Consider the following 24,869-nt stretch of genomic DNA (forward strand, 5'->3'; position numbering starts at 1 on the left):
TCACTTGCTGTATTCGAGAAACTGAGAAATATCAACAAAAAAATTGGTAAGAGGCTTTCTTGTTTTGATACATTTATATAAAGACAGAATAAACTTAGTATATAAATAATACAAGAAATAATAAGTAAATTACCATATAAATAATATAATGCAGACTTAGATAAATGTTCTTAAAATATAAAAATGTATGAACAATCAGAGAAGAGGAGAAACACCTGTGGCCAAGGGTTACTAGACAGTTACTTTGAGAATGTAATGTTGGCCATGGGCCTTGAACAATGGCAGTATTTCCACAGGTGGGCCTGTTGGATGAGGGCATTTAAGTTAATAGAAACAGCATGAGAAAAATCAAGAAGTCAAACTTTGAACTATTTAGGATGGTAGGTAATATTGTTTGGCTGTAGATAAATAGGGATAAATAGGTGATGAAGCTAATACATGGAGATTTTGTGGAATATGTACTTAATCTGGGTTGGGATAAGTAGCAGTTTTTGAGCAGGAAATGATTTGTTCAGAAATAAAGTACAAGTTGGCAAAGCTGGCAATGAGTTTTGTGCTCTGTGGGGATAAATCAGAAAATAAGATTATGAGTATCTGAAATAGGGTAGCGGAAGTTATAAAAAAAGAAGGTGGGAAATTCAGTACCATATTCATGGAATATATAAATATGTACATATATATATCTTGTTATAGAGTCAGAGGTTTAATATATAAGATTTCAGGTATGTATACAATCATATAGTTAGAAAAAATGCTTGGGAAAAAAACAAAGTATACAGTTTGGTCTTTTCTATATTGCTGACATATGGTAGAAACATGGAAATATGCATGCTGAAGTATTAACAAGGAGGTTCTCTGAGAGGTGATATCAGGAGTGATGTTTCTTTTCCTTTTGGCTATTTTCTGAAAGAATAGGTGAGTTGTATTATAAATATCTTGAAGTTTATATTTTTGAACCACATGTGTACTCAACTGAAATTCTTTGTTAATCTAGTCTATTTATTTGAAAGTCCTCTTTAGTGTGTGGTAGACTATTTGTTAGGTTAAAGGAAGTATGACAGCATGGTAATATTGACTACTCATTCATTAACATTATATGAGTCACTTTTCTTACTTTATAATACCATGCTAACTGAAATCCAGTATATGCATTTTTCCCACTTAGTATTGTTATTTATTGTGGAAATTAGTAAATGTCCCCTGGGACACAAATATGAAAAGTATTAAGGATAAAGATGTTAAGACATATTACATTTAGGAGGATTCAGTTTTATGTTTTAAGGAGAATGGAACTTGTTACAATGCTATGAATATTTTCTTTTGGTTAAGCATCATATAAAAACAACATTATCATGCTTGAATGCCAAAAAAAAGCATTCTTACATAGTACTTGGCATTTATTAGTTCACACAGGAAAAGTGGGGGAGATAAAACATGGTAGTGATGGTTGTAACTGTTTTGGGGATTATGGTGGTTCTATTTACATTTTATTCAATTTTTCTACATTTCCAAGCATTCCTTAAAAAGCATAAAACATACATACAGTATTTGTCTTTCTCTAACACATATATATGGAATTTAAGAAAAAAAAATGTCATGAAGAACATAGGGGTAAGACAGGAATAAAGACACAGACCTACTAGAGAATGGACTTGAGGATATGGGGAGGGGGGAGGGTAAGCTGTGACAAAGTGAAAGAGCGGCATGGACATATATACACTACCAAACGTAAGGTAGATAGCTAGTGGGAAGCAGCCGCATAGCACAGGGAGATCAGCTCGGTGCTTTGTGACCACCTGGAGGGGTGGGATAGGGAGGGTGGGAGGGAGACGCAAAAGGGAGAGGATATGGAAACATATGTATATGTATAACTGATTAAATTTGAAAAAAAATAAAAATTTAAAAAAAAAGCATAAAACATACATTTCTAAAATAGTGTAAAAAATTCTTAGAAAGTGTAATGTTTAATTTTATGTGTCAATTTGACTAGGCTAAGGAATGCCCAGATTGCTAGTAAAATATTATTTCTGAGTGTGTCTGTGAAAGTGTTTCTGGAAGAGATTAGCATTTGAACTGGTGAATTGAGTAAAGCAGATGGCCTTCTGCAATGTGGGCAGCATTCAGTCCAGTGAGGGCCCAAATAGAACAAAAAGGCAGAGGAAAGGCTAATTTGTTGTCTCTACTTGAGCTGAGGCCCATCTTCTCCTGCCCTCAGACATCATTCGTGCTCCTAGTTCTCAGGTTTTCAGCCTCCAGCCAGGACTTAACACCATTAGCCCCCCATTCTTAGGACTTCAGACTCAGACTGAACTAAACTACTAGCTTTCCAGGTTCTCCAGAAACAGATCATGAGGACTTTTTGGCCTTCACAACAATGTGAGCCAATCCCTATGATAGACAGACAGACAGACAGTTAGATAAACAGATGGATCAATCCTCCCTCACTCTCTCCTTCCCTTTCTTCTGCTATGACCTCCAGAGTCTACTGTGAAATCTGCAGCCTTTCCACCTGCTCGGGGGAGGGCTAAGACTAAGGAACTTAAAATACCTGTCAGTGCAGCCCAGTGATCTGAAATGGGTACGGTCCTGGGCTTTGTCCCTAAGGAATCCTGCTGTCAGTAACTGCCTTACATCTGTGCTCATCAGATCCTTTCTTTTTACATTTTTCTCATTATTCAGTGTTTTTATTCATCCATAAACTTTATGCCTGAAACTTACAGAAGTTTTTATTTATTTATTTTTCTTTTGAAACTTTGTAGCATTTGCTTGTTTACCTTTTGTATTCTTTCCCCTCTAAAAATATTAATCATTTCCAATTAAATGGAATTTAAATTTCTTTCTGTAGAGATATTGGAGAAGGTGGTTGGCTAAAAAGTGATTCTCTTTGCAACTGAGTTGAGAAACCATTCTAGGTCTTTTTCAGAATAATGACTGTGATCTAGTTCTATACAGTGCTTATTAAGAGGATATTTAAAGAATCATAATAAAGATGTGTTTAATGTAAAATGTCCTCAGTGGACTTGGGTCACTCTGAAAACTATCTGTGATAGTCTAGCTCTATTAAAACCAGAGTGGTCTATGTCTCAAGCTTTATGAAATATGAATAATATTGTATCACACATTTACATAGTCACACACATACATATAAGTAATCTATGTATTTTATACTCTGTTTTTTTGTAAAAATCCACAAACATACACGTATCTTACTAATTATTTTCATAAAACTTAAAATGAATGGTTAACAATTTGATAAAATTTTAAAACAATTTTGAGATACATATACTAAAACGACATACAAAAATACGTGTAGCCTGAATTAAGCTATTATACTATAATATTGCATTTATCCAATAGGATAAAAATCTTTCCTAATGTCTGTTGGAGGTTGTGTTACACTGTCAACCAATAAACAGAAACGTAAAGTTTAAACATGTTAGTTCTGCTTAATATATAATCATCTACCCTTTTTGAGGAGGCAGATTCAAACACAGTTTATTCTTTTATGAATTCACAAAGGTAATTTTTATGTAATATAGAAATAAGTTTTCTGTTAATGAGATTGCTAATTTACTGGACTACAAACAGAAATGTAGTAATGAATAACCATGAGAGACTTTATATCCCTACAATTCTTACCAATTGATAATACCTTTCTTGGACATCTACTGGTACACAATATTTAAAATTGTGTGATTCTAGAATTTAATCTCTTCAAATGAAATTCTGAGCCTGAAATTTTATCCAAAACAGACTATCCCATCTACATTTTATATTATGCACTGTTAAAGAAGTATATAATTCAGGTATGTTTTGGAAGAAGTAAAATTAAGTAGCTAGTGTAGACATGAGGTAAAATTTACCACATTTCTGGATACTTAAGCTCGAGATATATTTGAGAAAAAGGAATGAGATACCAGTTAAACTGTGTAAACCAACCACTGATATTTAATATAAACAATCACTACATTATTCTTATTCTAGATCTCCTCAACTATATACCGATTTATACTTTAAGAAAAAGAACTTCTATTAGCATTATAGGTGAAAATTTAAACTAACAAAGAACAAAACAAATTAAAACCTTGGACTGTGAGTTAGGAGATTGTGCTTCTAACTCTGGCACTGACACAAATGAGAAATAGGACTTTGGGCAAGTTGTGTGACCTCTCTAGACCTGAATTTTCACATTTATAACATCAGAAGGTTAGCATAAAAATATTTTTAAGGTTCTTTCCAGCATTATTTTCTATGACTATGTTTTCTTCGCACTAGCAAAATTAAAAGAAAAAATACTCTAAGCTAAACGTATACTCTAAATGGTATCAGGAGAACAAACCAGAGGAGATGCACCAGGGACAACTGGGGGAGCATCACATGAAGTGATACCTCTTTCTGACTATTGTATGGGTTTTAAGGCTTTGCTCACACACTCCTTTCCCTAATGTTTTCCCAGACTGATCTTAAAAATAATCAGGCCAAACAACTAACTACCTTAATATAGTTGGTGAAAGACTCCACTTTTGGAGAACATGTTCCAGTGGGAGAATAATCCTTCTCTTGTTTATATACCTTTAATTTGAATTCCAAATGGACATGGAACTCTACCAGGAGAGGTGGTGAGGAAGTCATGATTTCAGATCTTGTGTAGTTAGCAATTTGGTAGGGAAATGGTTGAAGTCAAAAACCATATGAAAACCAAATGAACTGTGAATCAAAGTTATTATATCCTAATCACAACTGATAACAGTTTTATAGGTAGCTATTCTAGATCTTGGGACTTCTGAGGTAACCTTCCCTCTCCTTCCCACAGTCAAGCCAGTACATATCTCTAAGGTCATTTACAACTCCTTCATTAAAAATTTTTTTGTACATTCCAAGTGGTATGTCCCTTAGGATACTGAGCTTGGTTTTACACATCTTGAAAATACTGACAAAAATACTGGCGAGTACTCGTTAATCACCATGGTTTTAACATTGTTGACTCAGTTTTTACTGCTCTGTTTCAGTTATCATTTTTAAGAGAGTCCTTTTTAATTTATTTTGTTTTTAGACCATAAAATTAAGCCTTTTTTCCCCCTACCATCTGTACTCACTTCTGAGTTCACTTGACAGCTCGATGCAAATCACACAGTGTAGTTTCAATGGTTCACTGCTTTCTATCTACTTTTGGTTGTATCTCATGAATTCCCTTGATGTTCTTCTAAGAAGGAAGCTAAATTTTTATTACTGTCTTGTTTTCTTTTACTCAAAAAGTAGATAGAGGTCATATCCTAGGAGGCTTTTCAAAAACAAACATAGAAAGTATATGGACTAATAAAATGGGCTTGTATAGCATTTTACCATATAAATTGATGCCTCACAAAAATCAAGTTGTATTAGAAGTAGCTTAAAAAAACTAATTTTTTTTTACGCTTTATACTCTTACAGACATCTCAGTAGAGTTAAGAATATATGTATATGTCAGGACTTCCCTGGTGGTCCAGTGGTTAAGACTCTGCGCTCCCAGTGCAGGGGGCCCAGGTTCGATCCCTGGTCAGGGAACTAGATCCCACATGCATGCCACAACTAAGAACCCACATGCCACGACTAAGACCCAGTGCAGCCAAATAAATAAGAATATATGTGTATGTCTATAAGTTAAGTTTAGAAACAATTAGTTTGTTACGGCACAAACAACTGTAGAATAGCTTGAACAATTCAATCAACAGAACATTCCATTTAAATAAAACTATCTTGTGGGCTTCCCTGGTGGTGCAGTGGTTAAGAATCCCCCTGCCAATGCAGGGGACACGGGTTCAAACTCTGGTCCAAAAAGCTCCCACATGCCACGGAGCAGCTAAGCCTGTGCGTCACAACTACTGAGCCTGCGCCCTACAGCCCGCAAGCCACAACTACTGAAGCCCACACACCTAGAGCTCGCGCTCGGCAACGACAAGCCCCTGCAATGAGAAGCCCATGCACGGCAACGAAGAGTAGCCCCCGCTTGCCGCAACTAGAGAAAGCCCGCACACAGCAACAAAGACCCAACACAGCCAAAAATAAATTAAATAAATAAAAATTTTTTAAAAATTATTTTGCAATAGCTTCCTTAATTAGCAATTGATTTGTGTGTTGGCATCAACTCCAACTACACTGGAGTGGTTAATTCTCATATATTATTTCTTCACAAAGGTTTCCAACACAAAATCTTATAATTTTAATGCACAATAGTTTGTTTAAGGCAATGCGTAGATTTTCAAACATTTTTCCCTACTATAACTGAAAACAATGGTCCTTCTCAATACCTATGTATGATAGGTACCTACAAATTTTAAGTGCACAAGGAGAAGATTTTTAGTTCTTTTATACAGTCCTACAACAATCCAATTTTTGAACTCTTATCATCAAACCAAAGGTTTCCTTGTGTTTATTGCAGTTATATTAGAGTTCTCTAGAGAAAAAGAACCAGTAGAATATATATGTATATGTATATGTGATATATAGTATATAAAGAGGAGACAATATAGGAACTGGCCTATGCTAATAAGTCTCACAAACTGCTGTCTTCAAGCTGGAGAACCAAAAAGCCAGTGGTGTAGTTCAGTCTAAGTCTGAAGACCTGTGAATCAGGGGGCTGAAGGTGGAAGACCTGGTCAGTGTGTGAAAGCCTGAGAACTAGGAGCCCCAATATCCAAGGTCAGGAGAAGATGGGTCTCAGCTCATGCAGAGAGCACAAATTAGCCCTTCCTCTGCCTTTTTGTTCTCTTTGGGCTCTTAATGGATTGAATGATGCCCTTCCACATTGAGGAGTGCCATCTGCTTTCCTCAGTTCACCAATTCTGATGCTCATCTCTTCCAGAAACACTCTCCTAGACACACTCAGAAATAAAGTCTTATCAGCTATCTGGGCATTTCTAGAAAAATCACACTGCCTTTTGTAGAAATTTCATATAACAAATAATACATTATATAGTCGTTTTTATCTGGCTCCTTTCATGTCGCATGGTTTGAGATTTGTCCATGTTGCTCCATGTCTCAGGTGTTTTTTTTCCCCTGAGTATATTCCATTTTATGGATATACCATATTTTGTTTATCCATTAAAGAGTTGATGAACATTTGGATGATTTCCAGTTTTTGGCTATTATGAGTAATGGGATAATGAATATTTACATATAATTTTGTGAACATGTGTTTTCATTTCTTTTGGGTAATAAAATATGGGTCACGTAGAAACTGTATGTTTAACTTTTTAAGAAAGAACCAAACTATTCTAAAATGACTGTTACATTTCTACCTGCAATGTATGAATGTTCCAGTTTCTCTACATCCTTGTCAACATTTGCTATTAGTCTTTTAAAATTTTTATCCATTTTAACAATACCTCTTTTGGTCTTAATTTGTATTTACCTAATGGTGTCTTATTGTAGTTGTTTTTTTTTTAAATAAATTTTATGTATTTATTTATTTATTTTTGGCTGTGTTGGGTCTTTGTTGCTGCGCACAGGCTTTCTCTAGTTGTGGCGAGCGGGGGCTACTCTTCATTGAAGTGAACGGGCTTCTCATTGTGGTGGCTTCTCTTGTTGCAGAGCAGGGCTCTTGTCACGCGGGCTCAGTAATTGTGGCTCCCGGACTCTAGAGCGCAGGCTCAATAGTTGTGGCTCACGGGCCTAGTTGCTCCGCGGCATGTGGGATCTTCCCGGACCAGGGCTTGAACCCATATCCCCTGCATTGGCAGGCGGACTCCCAACCACTGCACCACCAGGGAAGCCCTCATTGTAGTTTTAAGATGTATTTCCCTAAGGACTAATGATGCTGAGCCATTTGTATATCATCTTTATTAAATCACCTGTTCAAATATTTTGCAATTTTGTTCTGATGAGGTTTATCAATTTTATTATTGAGTCATAGAGTGCTATATATATTATGGATAAAAGCCCTTTATCAGATATATGCTTTGAAAACATTTTCACCATTTTCTTAATGATGTGTTTGAAGAGCAAACATTTTGAATTTGATGAAGTCCTTAAATTTTTCATTTATTGATTATGCTTTTAACATCATATTTAAGAACCTTTGTCCAACTGAAGGTCACTTAAAGTTTCTCCTATGTTTTCTTTTATATGTTTTTAACTCTCACCTTTAGGTCTATAAACCATTTCAAGTTTATTTTAGTAAGGTATGAGCTGAGGGAAAAGGTTAATTATTTTTATATGGATAACCAGTGTTTCCAGGACCATTTTTGAAAATACCATTATTTCCTTTAGTCACCTTGTCTTTGCCAAAATAAATTGGTGCATAGGTGAAGGTTTATTTATGGATTCTTTATACTACTCAATTGATGGGAATGTTTACCCTTATGCAAATAATATGTCCTCTTGATTACTATAGCTTCATAATAATATTTGAAGATAGGTGAAAGTCCACTAACTGTTTTTCTTTTATGGTATTATTTGACTACACCAGAAACTTTGTATTTCCATACACATTTTATGACCAACTTATGTGTTTCTACAAATACACCTGTTGGGATTTGGTGGAGACTTAGTTTTCTGATATGTGAACAAGGTATATCTGTCCATTTATTTAGGTGGTCTTTAATTTTTCTCAGCATTGTTCTGCACAATGCGATGTACACACTGCACTTTTTTGTTGAACTTATTCCTAAGTATCTTATTCTTTTGGGTACTATTGTGAATGAAATTATATTCTTAATTTTATTTTCAGATTGTTTGTTGCTAGTATATAGATATGCACTTAACTATTGTATATTGATCTTGAATCTTAAGAAGCTGGGAAAATAATTTCTAATACATAGTGATTTTAAGTTTCCTTAGGATTTTGTACATAAAAAATAAGGTTGCTCTGAGTAAAAACAGTTTGACTTCCCCCTTTCGAATCTGCACACCTTTAATATCTTTTTATTACCTTACTTCAATGGCTAGGACCTCCAGTACACTGTTGACTAAATGTGATGTGAGTGGAGTCGGTGTCCTATTCCTGATCTTAGAAAGAAATGTTCAGTTTTTCAGCACTAAGTATGATGGAAGCTGTAAGTTTTTTGGTGATACTCTTCATCAGGATAAAGTGTTTATTATGCATGGTGTTTAATGCAGTCAAATACTTTATCTCTATCTATTAAGATGACCATAAAAATTTTACCTGGTATTATATATTATTATTTTTATTTTTCAGATACTAACCCAATCTTGCAACCCTGAGATAAATATCACTTGCTCTTGACCGATTCTCATTTTTATATGTTGTCAAATTTGGTGTGCTAATATTTCTTAAGGACTTTTATGTTTAGGTTCTTGAGGGATATTAGTTTGAAGTTTTGTTTTTTTGAGATTTATTTTTTCTTCTGACTTTGGTATCAGGGTAAGATTAGAGTTTTAGAATTACAAAATATATCCTTGTCCTTTATTTTTGGAAAAAGTTTTTGTACAATTGGTAGTATTTCTTCTAAAAAACAAATTTGTTCAAAGTGTAGATCTCAGGCTTCCCTGGTGGTGCAGTGGTTGAGAGTCCGCCTGCCAATGCAGGGGACACGGGTTCATGCCCCGGTCCAGGAAGATCCCACATGCCGTGGAGTGGCTAGGCCTGTGAGCCATGGCCACTGAGCCTGCGCATCTGGAGCCCGTGCTCCACAACAGGAGAGGCCAGAACAGTGAGAGGCCCACGTACCGCAAAAAAAAAAAAAAAAAAAAAAGTGTAGATCTCAAGTTGAGTGCTCTTACCACATGCACAAAAATGGCACATGAGAAAACTTTTGGAGGTGATAGGATGTCTGGTACCTTCGTTGTGCTGATATTTCATGGGTGTTTGCCTGTGCCCAAGTTCATCAAATGGTAAACATTAAAAATGTTCAGTTTTTGTATATTATATCTCAATAAGGATGTCTTTTAAAAATTAACCACTGAAATTTTTTAAATTTGAACTTTATGGGAAGATTTGTAATTGTCTTTATTTGTAATTATTGAGTTCAGATTTTATTATTTTCTTTACTCAGTTTTGGTAATTTTGCATCTAACAATTTGTCCATTTTAGATAGTGGTTTGGGATTTTTTTCCATAATATTATCATATAATTCTTATAAATTCTGAAGATCAGTAGTGATATATCTTTTATTCCTGATTTTGGTAATTGTGTTTTCTCTTTTTTTAAATCTGTTCCATTCTAGCTAAGATGCAACAATTTTGATGGTCCTTACCAGTAACTGACTTTTGGTTTCATTAATTCTATTTTTTCTTTTTATTTCATTGATCTTTACTCTGATTTTGTTTCCTTCCACCTTCTTGCTTTTGGTTTAATTTGATTGTTTATTTTTGTGTTTTATTTTAGTTTCTAAGATTGAAGCTTTGTTTATTAACTTGAGGCCTTTTATTTTTAAAGTTTATTGGATTATAGTTGATTTACAATGTTGTGTTAGTTTCAGGTGTATGGCAAAGTGATTCAGTTATACATATACATATATTCATTCTTTTTCAGATTCTTTTCTCATATAGGTTATTAGAAATATTGAGTAGAGTTCCTTGTGCTATAAAGTAGATTCTTTTTTTTTTTTTTTTTTGTGGTATGCGGGCCTCTCACTGTTGTGGCCTCTCCCATTGAGGAGCACAGGCTCCGGACGTGCAGGCTCAGCGGCCATGGCTCACGGGCCCAGCCGCTCCGCGGCATGTGGGATCTTCCCAGACCGGGGCACGAACCCGTGTCCCCTGCATCGGCAGGCGGACTCTCAACCACTGCGCCACCAGGGAAGCCCTAAAGTAGATTCTTGTTGGTTGTCTGTCTTATATATAGTAGTGTGTATATGTTAATCCCAAGCTCCTGATTTATCCCTCTCCCACACTTTCCTCTTTGGTAACCATAAGTTTCTTTTTGATAACTGTATGTGTGTTTCTGTTATGTAAATAAGTTCATTTGTATCATTTTTAAAATTAGATTCCACCTATGGGTGATATATGATACTTGTTTTTCTCTGTCTGACTTACTTCACTTAGTATGATAATCTCTAGGTCCATCCATGTTGCTGCAAATGGCATTATTTTGTTCTTTTTTATGGCTGAGTAATATTCCATTGTATATATATAGCACATCATCTTTATCCATTCCTCTGTTGATGGACATTTAGGTTGCTTCCATGTCTTGGCTATTGTAAATAGTGCTGCAGTGGACATTGGGGTGCATGTATCTTTTCAAATTAAGGTTTTCTCCAGATAGATGCCCAGGAGTGTGATTGATGGATCATATGGTAGTTTTATTTTTAGTTTTTTAATGAACCTCCATACTGTTCTCCATAGTGGTTGTACCAATTTAAATTCCCACCAACAGTGTAGGAGGGTTCCCTTTTCTCTACACCCTCTCCAGCTTTTATTGTTTGTAGACATTTTGATGATGGCCATTCTGATAGGTGTGACGTGATACCTCATTGTAGTTTTGATTTGCATTTCCCTGATAACTAGTGATGTTGAGCATCTTTTCATGTGCTTTTTGGCCATCTGTATATCTTCTTTGGAGAAATGTCTAGGTCTTCTGCCCATTTTTTGATTGGGTTTTTTTTTTTTTTTGATGTTCAGCTACATGAGCTGTTTGTAAATTGGTTAATCCCTTGTCAATTGCTTCATTTGCAAAATTTTCTCCCATTCTGTGGGTTGTCTTTTCATTTTGTTTATGGTTTCCTTTGCTGTGAGGAAGCTTTTAATTATGTCCCATTTGTTTATTTTTGTTTTTCTTTCCATTACTCTAGGAGGTGGATCCAAAAACATATTGCTACAATTTATGTCAAAGAGTGTTCTGCCTATGTTTTCTTCTAAGAGTTTTCTAGTGTCCAGCCTTACATTTAGGTCTTTGATCCATTTTGAATTTATTTTTGCATATGGTGTTAGAGAATTTTCTAATTTCATTCTTTTACATATGGCTGTCCAGGTTTTCCAGCACCACTTATTGAAGAGACTGTCTTTAATCCATTGTGTATTCTTGCCTCCTTTGTTGTAGATTAATGTACCATGGCTGTGTGTGGGTTCACTTCTGGGCTTTCTATCCTATTACATTGATCTATATTTCTGTTTTGTGCCAGTACCATACTATTTTGATGATTGTAGCTTTGTAGTATAGTCTGAAGTCAGGGAGTCTCCAGCTCCGTTTTTCTTTTCAGGATTGCTTTGGCTATTCAGGGTCTTTTGTGTTTCCATACAGATTTAAAAAATTTTTTTCTGGTTCTGTGAAAAATGCCCTTGGTAGTTTCATAGATTGTAGGTAATTTGTAGATTGCCTTAGGTAATATAGTCATTTTTACAATATTGATTTTTCTAATCCAAAACATGTTATATTTTTCCATCTGTTTTTGTTGTCTTCAGTTTCTTTCATCAGCATCTTATAGTTTACAGAGTACAGGTCTTTTGTCTCCTTAGGTAGGTTTATTCATAGATATTTTATTCTTTTTGATGTGATGGTAAATGGGATTGTTTCCTTAATTTCTCTTTCTGATCTTTCATTGTTAGTACATAGGAATGCAAGAGATTTCTGTGCATTAATTTTGTATCCTGCAACTTTACCAGATTCATTGATTAGCTCTAGTAGTTTTCTGGTGGCATCTTTAGGAGTCTCTATGTATAGTATCATATCATCTGCAAATAGTGACAGTTTTACTTCTTCTTTTCCAATTTGTATTCCTTTTATTTCTTTTTCTTCTCTGATTGCTGTGGCTAGGACTTCCAAAACTATGTTGAATAATAATGGCAAGAGTGGACATCCTTGTCTTCTTCCTGATATTAGAGGAAATGCTTTCAGTTTTTCACCATTGAGAATGATGTTTGCTGTGGGTTTGTCATATATGCCCTTTATTATGTTGAGGTAATTTCCCTCTATGCCCACTGTCTGGAGAGTTTTTATCATAAATGGGTGTTTAATTTTTTCAAAAGCTTTTTCTGCATCTATTAAGATGATCATATGGTTTTTATTCTTCAGTTTGTTAATGTGGTGTATCACACTGATTGATTTGCAGATATTGAAAAATCCTTGCATCCCTGGGATAAATCCCACTTGATCATGGTGTGTGATTCTTTTAATATATTGTTGTATTTGATTTGCTAGTATTTTGTTGAGGATTTTTACATCTGTGTTCATCAGTTATATTGGTCTGTAATTTTCTTTTTTTGTGATATCTTTGTCTGCTTTTGTTATCCAGATGTTGGTGGCCTTGTAGAAGAGCTTGGGAGTATTCCTTCCTCTGCAATTTTTTGGAAGAGTTTGAGAATGGTAAGTGTTAGTTCTTCTCTAAATGTTTGAAAGAATTTGCCTGTGAGGCCATCGGGTCCTGGACTTTTGTTTGTTGGAAGTTTTTAAATCACAGTTTCAATTTCAGTACTTGTGATTGGTTTGTTCATATTTTCTATTTCTTCCTGGTTCAGTCTTGGAAGGTTGTACCTTTCTAAGAATTTGTCCTTTTCTTCTAGGTTGTCCATTTTATTGGCATATAGTTGCTTATAGCAGTCTCTTATGATCCTTTGTATTTCTGTGGTGTCCATTGTAACTTCTCCTTTTTCATTTCTAATTTTTTGGATTTGAGTCCTCTCCCTTTTTTTCCTGATGAGTCTGGCTAAAGGTTTATCAATTTTGTTTATCTTCTCAAAGAAGCAGCTTTTAGTTTCATTGCTCTTTTCTACTGTTTTCTTCATCTCTATCTTTATGATTTTTTTAAAATTTTCATTGGAGTATAATTGAGTTACAATGATTTCTTTCCTTCTACTAACTTTGGGTTTTGTTTGTTCTTCTTTTTCTAGTTGCTTTTGGTGTAAGTTTAGGTTGTTTAATTGAGATTTTTTTTTTTGTTTCCTGAGGTAAGATTGTATTGCTATAAACTTCCCTCTTAGAACTGCTTTTGCTGTGTCTCATAGGTTTTGGATCATTGTGTTTTCATGTGATTTGCCTCCCTCTAGGTATTTTTTTTATTTCCTCTTTGATTTCTTCAGTGATTCCTTGATGTTTAGTAACATATTGTTTAGCCTCCATGTGTTTCTGTTTTTTTACAGTATTTTTCCTGTAATTTATTTCTGATCTCATAGTGTTGTAGTTAGAAAAGATGCTTGATATGATTTCTTCCATTTACCGAGGCTTGATCTGTGGCCCAAGATGTGATCTATCCTAGAGAATGTTCTATGTGCACTTGAGAAGCATGTGTATTCTGCTGCTTTTGCATGGAATGCTTGATAAATATCAATTAAATCCATCTGGTCTAATGTGCCATTTAAGGCCTGTGTTTCCTTATTGATCTTCTGTCTGGATGATCTGTCCATTGATGAAAGTGGGGAGTTAAAGCCCCCCACTATTATTGTGTTACTGTTGACTGTACCTTTTATGGCTGTTAGTATTTGCCTTATATATTAGGGTGCTCCTATGTTGGGTGCATATATATTTACAATTGTTATATCTCCTTCTTGATTGATCCCTTGATCATTATGTAGTGTCCTTCTTTGTCTCTTGTGACAGTCTTTCTTTTAAAGTCTATTTTGTCTGTAATGAGTATTGCTATTCCAGCTTTCTTTTGATTTCCATTTGGGTGGAATATGTTTTTCCATCCCCTCACTTTCAGTCTGTATGTGTCCCTAGGTCTGAAGTGGGTCTCTTGTAGACAGCATATATATGGGTCTTGTTTTTGTATCAGCCAGTCTACGTCTTTTAGTTGGAGCATTTAAGCCATTTATGTTTAAGGTGATTATTGATATGAATGTTCTTATTGCCATTTTGTTAATTGTTTCAGATTTGTTTTTGAAGGTCTTTTTTCTTCCCTTCCTCTTTTGTTCTCTTGTGATTTGATGACTGTCTTTAGTGTTATATTTGGATTGCTTTGTGTGTATCTATTGTAGATTTTTGGTTTGTGGTTCCCATGATGTTTTGATATAGCAGTCTGTGTATGTAGATGATTGTTTGAAGTTGCTGGTCTCTTAATTTGCAATGCATTTCCAACATCCTGCATTTGTACTCTCCTCATGATTGCTGGTTTTGATATATTTGTGTGTGGGGGGGATTTCCTCCCTTACTTTATGTTTGTTGAGGCATTTTTTTAAATATAAACTTTTAAGCTATAAATTTCCTTCTAAGCACTGCTTTACCTGCATGCCATGAATTTTGACATGTTGGGTTTTTTTAATTAGTTTACTTCAAAATACATTGTATTTTCCTTATATATTTCTCCTTTGATCCATCGGTTGTTTAGAGCTGTATAGGTTGCCAAATTCTTGAGAATCTCCCTAAGTTCCTTCTGCTACTGATTTCTGCATTAATTCCATTGTGGTCAGAGAATATGCTGATTGTGATTTCAGTCCTTTTAAGTTTATTAAGATATGCTTTAGAGCCAAGCAGATGGTCTATCTTGTGCTTGAAAAACAAAGTGTGTTCTTCTGCCTTTGTGTGGAGTATTCTATAAAGGTCAGCAAACTTGTTTGATAGCATTGTTCGTGTTCACTGTACCCTTCCTGATATTCTGTTTAGTTTTGTCAATTAATAAAAATGGTATATCAAGTCTTTGAACTCTATAATTTTCTACTCCTGATTTTGTCAATTTTTGCTTCCTGTATTTGAAGGTGCTACATATTTATTCAAGAGAGACTAAAGCACAAAGGCATGTATACAAATGTTCATGGCAGCTTTATTCACCATAGCAAAAAAAAAAAAAAAAAGGGAAACAACCCAGATATCTTTCAAACAAAATGTAGCCTATCTACACAATAGAATACTATTCAGTAATGTTTTAATATCAAGAATAACTAAAACAGCTTACTGATATCTGAAAAATGGATTGAAATATAAATTAGTATTTTGAGTGAAAAAAAAGCCATACTCAAGTCAATCATTGGTTGCTTGGGGCCAGAAGCAGTGGGAAAAATAGACTGCAAACGGTCATGGGAGGCTTTGTGGTGGAGGCTGAAAATGGTCTGTATCTTGATTGTAGTAGTGGTTTCACAGGTGTGTATATCTGACAAAATTTATCATATTGTAAATTTTAATTGGTGTACTTTATTGTATATTATATATATTTGTGTATACACACTCATCAATATAGCTGATAACATAAATAATTCACTGTACATCATTATCCTTAGTCATGTGGGCTGCTTCCTTTGGAAAACCTGCTTACATAAATTTGAGATAGATGAATACCTTCCAGTGGCAATAAAGAAGGCAATATAAGGACAATAGAGATGTTGTAAGTTTGTAGAATGGAAACTTAAATTGTGCCTCTCTTATGCACAAATGAACCCAGATTTAACAATCCTAAGTAGTTTTGGCTAAAATTAGTTACACACAATATCCCTCATAAGTATTTCTTACTCTGTTTAATAAACTATCATTAAAGGCATTATGATATTTATTTATTAATATATAAGTAAATAAGCAAACAATCCTCCATCTAGTCATAGTACTAAATGACCAAAATAGCAGAGATTATGGTTGAGTTAATCTTTACTTTATTTATTTGTTTATTTATTTATTTTTAAAGATTTTTTTTGATGTGGACCATTTTTAAAGTCTTTTATTGAATTTGTTACAATATTGCTTCTGTGTTTTTTATGTTTTGGTTTTTTGGCCATGAGGCATGTGAGATCTTAGCTCCCTGACCAGGGATCAAACCCATACCCCCTGCATTGGAAGGTGAAGTCTTAACCACTGGACTGCCAGGGAAGTCCCAATCTTTGCTTTATTTTGTATGAATTTGCAAAGCAAGTAGTCTCTAAATTATTCAGAAGAGAGGATCAATGTGTCATTTTTTAAGGATGGCTAATTATTTGTTTTTCAGCCATCATTACTTGAGCTCTTCATCTGCTGTTTCAGGTCCTAGGATATACACAAAGCAAGTTTGATATGGTCTTTGCCCTCACTGAAGTTAAAATTCAGTAGGAGCAAGCAATGAATTATTAACTGTATGAAGTGCTATAGATATAAAATGATACAGGACAGTATTAAGTGTGAGGTTGATGGTGGCTCCTTGAAATTAAGTATATGTGTACTTTAAAGTGGGAATCCTTCTGAGGAGATGATATTTGTACATTGACCTTAAGTATGAAAGGGTGTCACTGTGTGAATATCTCCAGGAAGAGCATTCAAGACACAGGTCATAGGTATCAAATGCCAAGTGCTGGAGACCAGAATGAGCTCCATATGTTCCATGTAAAGAAGGGAGGCCAATTGAGCCTAAAGTTGGTGGATCATGTTGGAATTGGGTGAAAGGAGACAGTTGATTAATTTAAGCAATCAACCAAACAGTATTTTTTCCCAGCTAAAATTCCTCAAATTCTAGTTCTCTTAAAATGTTTTTAAACTTTAAAGTTAGCATGTGATACTATGGGATAGACTTTGTTGGTATAAAAAAAATTAAGGTCAAAATAAAGTTTGAGAACTTTATGTAAAAAAATTTTCGTCAAGTGGCACTTTTTAAAAAAAATCTCAGTAATTGTAAAAAAAAATCTCTAACTGTAAAACTAACAAGTATTTTAAAGTAAATATTCAGTATTTGCCTGGCTGTTTAGATACATATCTTTAAAAATTGGAAATGCCCAATTCACCAACTGAACATGAAATTTAAAGAATTCAGTTGCAGTATGTTAAGCTGAAGCATGGACCACACATTGGCAGTTCATATCTTGGGTTATCTGCAGTTTAGGAAAAGAGCAAGAGCAGTTTAACCACTAAAATGTAAGCAGACTATCTTTACTTCAAGCAGCAATTGCTCTTTTGATTTAACTTAAATCATTCAGTAATTTTCCATAATTTGAAGAAACCCATGTCTAATAAAAGATATGTGTGTAAATATGAAGTTAAATTTCATATTCATTGTTCAATGACTTTGAACTGCTCATATGTTCACCTGCTCAGAAATTTCTAGTTGGCCGATATGAAATTTTTTAACCTTTGCAATTTGTTAAATAAAAATTTCGTTACATAGCCAGAAGTAGCAGATTTAATTAATGTTTTTAAAACATTCATAGCCTTAGACACATTTATCATTTAAGTTTCAGCTGCCTCATTGTCAGCTTCTATGTATTTAGAGTTATAATACTGAAGCAGGAGTTTATATAATGTTTGATTAGTGACCCTTAACCAGCAGCTTTTTCCTTTCTTACATTCAGTTTCCATATTTCAGACCTCTTGGTTTTCTTACAAAATACAAAATAGAAAATACAAATAAGTCATAATCTGAAATAAATGGATTCCTTATTGATGTCCCCTATTTGATAGCCAAAAAATAACCTCCTTGAATAAATAGATACGTGTATACATAGATAGGTAACTAACAAAAAAGAAATAAAGGAAAAAGACTGGTACGATCCATCAGGAAGCAGTAAATGCCAGCCATATGGTTAGGTGCTGAATATGCCTTATCTTTAAAACTAAGATAAATGAAACTTAAAACTAATTAAAGGGGAAGAAACCAGATTCAAAACCAAGTCTTTATGGCCCCAAAGCTGTGGTCTTTCCTTTGCGCCATGTTGCCACTAGGAGACAGTGTCAAAACCAATGAATTAATTGGTCCTCTATTATTAGTCTGCTTTGTTTTTATGCATTAATGGATATTAAAAATTATAATAGTACTTTTCATTAGGTCAGTAACTTGGCACTGGTCCTAAGCAGAGTATGTACCTACTGGGTCCCCAAAAGTGGCTGCTTTCAGGTCCCTTTCCTTGGCCACAAGTCACCAAATGACTGTCTCCGTTTTATTCAAGTCCAGCTGTATTGAAAAAGAGTAAAAAATCTATTAATAGGAACACATATTTTAACATGTCTTTTTCAACGCTTTGCCCCTTTCTCATCATCTAAAGAGAGTTCTGCCTTTTTTCACTCAATGTTTTCTCACTTTAGTGAGAAAGGGTCCTATCACCAATAAATTTTTGATGTACAGTTTGGAAAAGTAGAGGAATAGACACAACAAAAATAGTCTAGCATATTCTAGATAGAAAGGTTGTGAGAGCAAAAGAAGTGCTAGGAATTCTGGGTACAGAGGCAGGTGAGAGAGGATGGATGGGGTAAGATTAACATGAGATGGCCATGAGGACCATGTGGAAGGGATGCTCTTCTGGAGTTTGGATAGTGAAAATCTTTGGGGTTTGGGAAGTAGATAAACAATTTCTGAGTCAATGAAAGGAGATTTTGGTAAATTTTATGCGTTACATAGTTGGTCTTCTGGATTATGGGGTGCTTGCATAAAACTCTGACAGGCCACAGGCTTGGCCATTTGCTGTAAGGCAATGCTTTATCCATATGTGAATATAGACTGGAAAACTGCTGCTGAGAGAGCCTAGCACAGTCAGTCTATGTTGTAGAATCTCTTGGAGTTACAAGGAAAAGTTGTGATTGATCTTTACTGTGGATGGCCTTAGGTATAAAAGATTGAGGCAAGTTATGCCAGAGTGCTAAGATTTGTGTATCCTAAATTAGGGTTACAGGTGCTCAAACATTTGAAGTTATTCAAGAAGAGTGATATTGGCAGAAGCAGTATCCAATAATGACTTTCTCATTTTGAACACAATATGGGGTACTTCGTTAAAATACCCTTCTGTCTAGGAGAGCTGCTTATTTCATTCACTATTTTATATAAAGAACTTATTAAATGATCTATACCCTAACAAGAGGAAGGGAGTCTTTTTCTATCTTTTAAAAGACTATTCCTAAAACAACACCCTTTTGGTTTTTAAAGATATTATAAATGAGTTGACCTATTTCAAAATCAGTGTAGGGCTTTGGATCTTATTTCCTTGAAATAAACACCACTCCAACGATAGACCCAGTGCGTTAGGTTCATAAAGTTTACAAATAGATAAAGAACTGGGGAAATGAGCAGGTATACTAATGAGAAATGGAGAGCAGGGTTATGTTAAGGTAGCAATGGGGTCAGGAGGGAGAATACTGATGAAGCTGAACCAACAAACTCTTACCTCTTATAGAGGAAAAAGACAATAGAACTTAAACTGGTCAGAGAAAATAGGACAGTAGACTATACCTGTTTATTGGAACATTTTCATAATTTTTTCAACAGACATGTATAGAGCAGATAAAAGCATACTAGGACATCATATCTGAAGTCAAAGTCATTACTTCTGGGATCTTATTTCAGAGCTAAGCCCTTTATACACTACAGCTGGGAGGGCACCACCACTGCCTCAGGAATCACACAAGCAGTTAGATGTGCAGATTAGACCAAAGACATATGTTTGTTTTGTCTTAGCCTGTTTGGCTCACTCACTCACTGGTATGTAAGTCACTGCCAAATGTTTCCTTGGAGTCAGTGGCGACATGAAGATAAAGACTGTGAACAACTCAGTAAAATGGATAGAGTGATATAAGCCTAATTTTAAGACTTGCTTGAGAAATACCTAATCAAAATGTTATAAAACACTCAAACATAAAGCTTTATGTAAATAGTAATTAATATTTTTATACAGAGATATAAAATGTAGTTAATAAAAGAGTATGCATTAACATGGCATGAGTATTCTAGCACATTGACTGTCCTGTACTCTGTAGGTTAACTGCTACAGACTATTTCAGAAATAAAATACTAAACTGAAAATGATGTCATTTTAATTTTAGTTCTGCTTTGAAGACAAACATGCTGAAAAAAAGCAGTGTGCCAAAAAAGGTAGTTAATTACTAGAGTTCTGCTCTAGAGACACATTCAAAGTACAATTACTCTATATGTAAGATGGATAGTTACTTTAGTTTCTCAATTCTGAAAGGTGATCAGATAGCCAGGCAAATGATTACTAAGTAGGCATAATTTCACGAGTTTTTCCAAGTATTTTGTTTATTTGGGAAATGAAGTTAATGATCATGAAAGTAGATATCTAACCACCTTGGCTGAACTGACGAAGTTCTACTGTACCATTTTTATAGACACAAAGGCAATTTTACAAATCTATCCTAAGTGTAAAGATATTATTTAGGGTCAAGGTAAATTTATAAAATAATAATTATAATAACGTATTTGTTATATATCTAGTATAACCATATACTAGATGTATATTTCTCAAATTTAATTACTTGGCTATATCTGGTTCTAGGAAAGTTTTCTTCTTAAAAGCACTATTTGAAAAAAATGATTGAAGTTCAGTTATTTGACCTGAGTGATAGATTATATTTATGATGTATCAATAGTCACATGGGGCATTTGTCATTTGCTTTAAGCATGATAGAATAATTTCAAAAATTCTAGAATATCTTCTTCATGACATGCAACACAGAGGATAAGTGATACTTTCTGAAAACTTAGCTATTATTTTCTCTTTTTTTTTTTTTTTCTTTTTTTGACGGCACCATGTGGCTTGTGGGATCTTAGTTCCCCGACCAGGGATTCAACCCAGGCCCTCAGCAGTGAGAGCATGGAGTGCTAACCACTGGCCCACCAGGGAATTCCCTATTCTTTTTATTTTAAATAAAAATTAGTTGTAAAATGAGCTCAACTAACACCTCACTATACCTAAAATGTTCATCCACCAGAGTTTTTCCATTTCTTTGGGGTATCAAATAAGCCAGCTTTCCTTATGACAATGAAGGATGAATGCCTGCATGGGTATTCTCTCTCTCCCTTTACTAAAGGTTAGTTCTGGGACAGTCCAGTATTTCTAAATATTGTATTAAAATATCTGGAGAAATATGTCGACTTGAGATTCATGACGTCCTTCATGCCTAGTGTAGTTAGTGTAATTTTGAACAGCCAGGCTGGTGCTTCCTGATCTGGCCAGTTCTTACCTGTTGACTAGTGGCCTTCAACCATGTACTAGATATAATAAACTGTAATTTTTGAAACATGCCTACATCCAGACCTTAACTACTCTAGAGAACTGATCCTGACTTCCCCAGCTTTCTGCTCCTGGGATGTACTTCATTCTCTGCAGGCTGGCTCCCCGTGAACCTTGAAGCTATTCTTTTAGCATCTAAGCAAGTTTGACAGGTGCCTATTTTGTAGACATTACTCATATTCCCTCAAGTTTCAGATGTAATTAAAGGTGTCATCGCTCCCTCTTTTGCACTCCCATTGCTCCATCTACCTACATTTTATATAGAATATCTAACATTATACTGCACAGTTTAGTCTCATGCCTGCTTACAGATTCTTGATTACAAACCTCTCAGTTTCAGGTAATATATTTAACTTTGTGATTCCATGACAAGTGATTAGCACAAGTAAACAGTGCATAGCACACATTTAGCACTCAACAAAACCTTGCTGAATACGTTGATGAATAACTTAACTTTTAAGGGCCATCTAAAGCAGGGTTGTGCTGGTGATACATAGAGCCGTATTAGGGTTTCTCCAGGTCACAGCAGATCCCTAAACCTTCTTCTCTTCCCAGTTTAACAAGAACAATAAAAATAATCATTGATCCTTTACAAAATAGGCCTAAATCACGTTAAGATTATTTTTATGTAAGTTCAACAATAAAATTATGGATAGTATTGTTATACTCTAATATAAAACTAAAATATATTTATCATAAGTACAAAAAAATGGAGTAAACTTCCTAATGTCTGTTTCTGGATTTGTTTTCCTATCACCCTCTCTGGAGACACACCATACTCAAGTGAGCCTATAGTTGGATCTTAGAAGACAAATCTCAGGCTTGAAATTCTCAAAAACATGGGAAAGCAAGTGGGAATTCCATTGTCTCCTATCAGGCAAAGGCTAAGCAGCTAGAAGCAATAAGATATACTAGCTTTTCTTAGAAACAGGTAGGAAAATCAATGGATCGCAAGGTGAGCTGAGTCAAAATTGCAGGTTTATTCCATCAGAGAAGATGAATAGATGCCGACATCCAATTTATAGTCTCGAAGGGCTGTATCTCCTGACATTTCCTGCTGGAATAAAGTAAAAACCTCCATTATATTGAGAAGGGAATGCCTAACCACTACTCCTCTAGATGACCCTTAGACCAGTGCCGTGCCCTGGTGCCCTGGGGAGACAGTCGAGTGACCAACTCATTAGCTACTAGCTCAGAGAAAGCTAAAGAAAACAAAATAATGACAAAAGGATAATAACATTGTTCTGCTGCCTCTGACGTATAAAACTGCAGTGTTTAAGAAAGAAAAAGATTGGGGGCTTCCCTGGTGGCGCAGTGGTTGAGAGTCCGCCTGCCGATGCAGGGGACGCGGGTTCGTGCCCCGGTCCGGGAGGATACCACATGCCGCGGAGCAGCTGGGCCCGTAAGCCATGGCCGCTGAGCTTGCACGTCCAGAGCCTGTGCTCCGCAACGGGAGAGACCACAACAGTGAGAGGCCCGCGTACCGCAAAAAAAAAAGAAAGAAAGAAAGAAAGAAAAAGGTTGTTTTTTTTAGGATCAGAATACTTTAATATCAGTGTCAAAATATATTTCCTTATACAGTTAAGCTCCCGTATGATAATAATGTTGTCAGTAGGAATTTGACAATATAATAATGTTCATGAAATCATTACCTTGATAGATAAGGTTATTATGACACTTGGAATATTTTTCAGAGTATTTTAGTAAATCTGTAAGGGTAAAGTGTCTTTAATGCTGAGGCCGACCACATAGGCAATCAAACACCAGTGCTTACATGTCTGTAACCCTTCAAGTTCTGCTGCCTCACGTGGGGCTGAGTTGTGGTGCTGAAGCATGATTTGGGGCAACAAGGTGATTAGGTAATTTTTCTTGTATAACTTAGATTTCTTTTGAAATTTAAATTTTTGTTCTATATTCAAAAAAAACACACTAATCGAAAAGATACATGTACCCCAATGTTCATAGCAGCATTGTTTACAATAACCAAGATATGGAAGCAACCTAAGTGTTCATCAACAGATAAATGGATAAAGAAGATATGGATAAAGATATATATATATATATATATATATATATATATATATATGATAATGAATATTATTCAGCCACAAAAAGAATGAAATTTTGCCATTTGCAACAACATGGATGGACTGGGAGTATATTTATGCTTAGTGAAATAAGTCAGGCATGGAAAGACAAATACTGTTTGATACCACTTACATGTGGAATCTAAAAAATAAACTAGTGAACACAAAAAGAAACAGTCTCGGGACTTCCCTGGCAGTCCAGTGGTTAAGATTTCACCTTCTAATGCAGGGGGTGCGGGTTCTGTCCCTGGTCAGGGAGCTAAGATCCCACATGCCCCTTGGCCAAAAAAAACAAAACATAAAACAGAAGCAATATTGTAACAAATTCAATAAAGACTTTAACAATTGTCTACATCAAAAAAATCTTTTAAAAAAAGTCTCACAGAGAACAAACTAGTGGTTACCAGGGGGGAAAGGGAAGCAGGGAGGGGCAAATAGGGGCAAGGGGTTAAGAGGTACAAACTACTATGTATAAAATAAATAACCTACAAGGATATATTGTACAGCACAGGGAATGTAGGCAATATTTTATAAATTATAAATGGAGTATAACCTTTAAAATTTGTGAATCAATGCTGTACACCTGAAACAGATAATATTGTACATCAAGTATACCTCAATAAAAATTTTTAAAAATAAAGTTCACCCACCTCCTTGCTCATTTATTTATATGCTGTCTTAAATTTATGCATTTGCTATTAACAAAAATTGACATATTTGTAATATTTTTTAAAAGAAGGAAATATTCAAAGAGCTTAAAGAAGAAAATAATACCTTTAAAGGGACAAACACAAAACTTACATATAAACAATTCCACAAAATAATGGCATGAAATAAGGACCAACATAAAATTTCATAACCAGTGCTATACACTGAATTGTGTCCTCCCAAAATTTATATTTTGAAGCTTTAACCCTCCATGTAAACTATATATGAAAATCGGGCCTATAAGGAGGTACTTAATATTAAATAAGGTCATAAGGGTGGGGCTCTGATAGGAGAGGATTA

This window comes from Mesoplodon densirostris, chromosome 3, assembly GCF_025265405.1.
Source record: "Mesoplodon densirostris isolate mMesDen1 chromosome 3, mMesDen1 primary haplotype, whole genome shotgun sequence".
Lineage (NCBI taxonomy): Eukaryota > Metazoa > Chordata > Mammalia > Artiodactyla > Ziphiidae > Mesoplodon > Mesoplodon densirostris.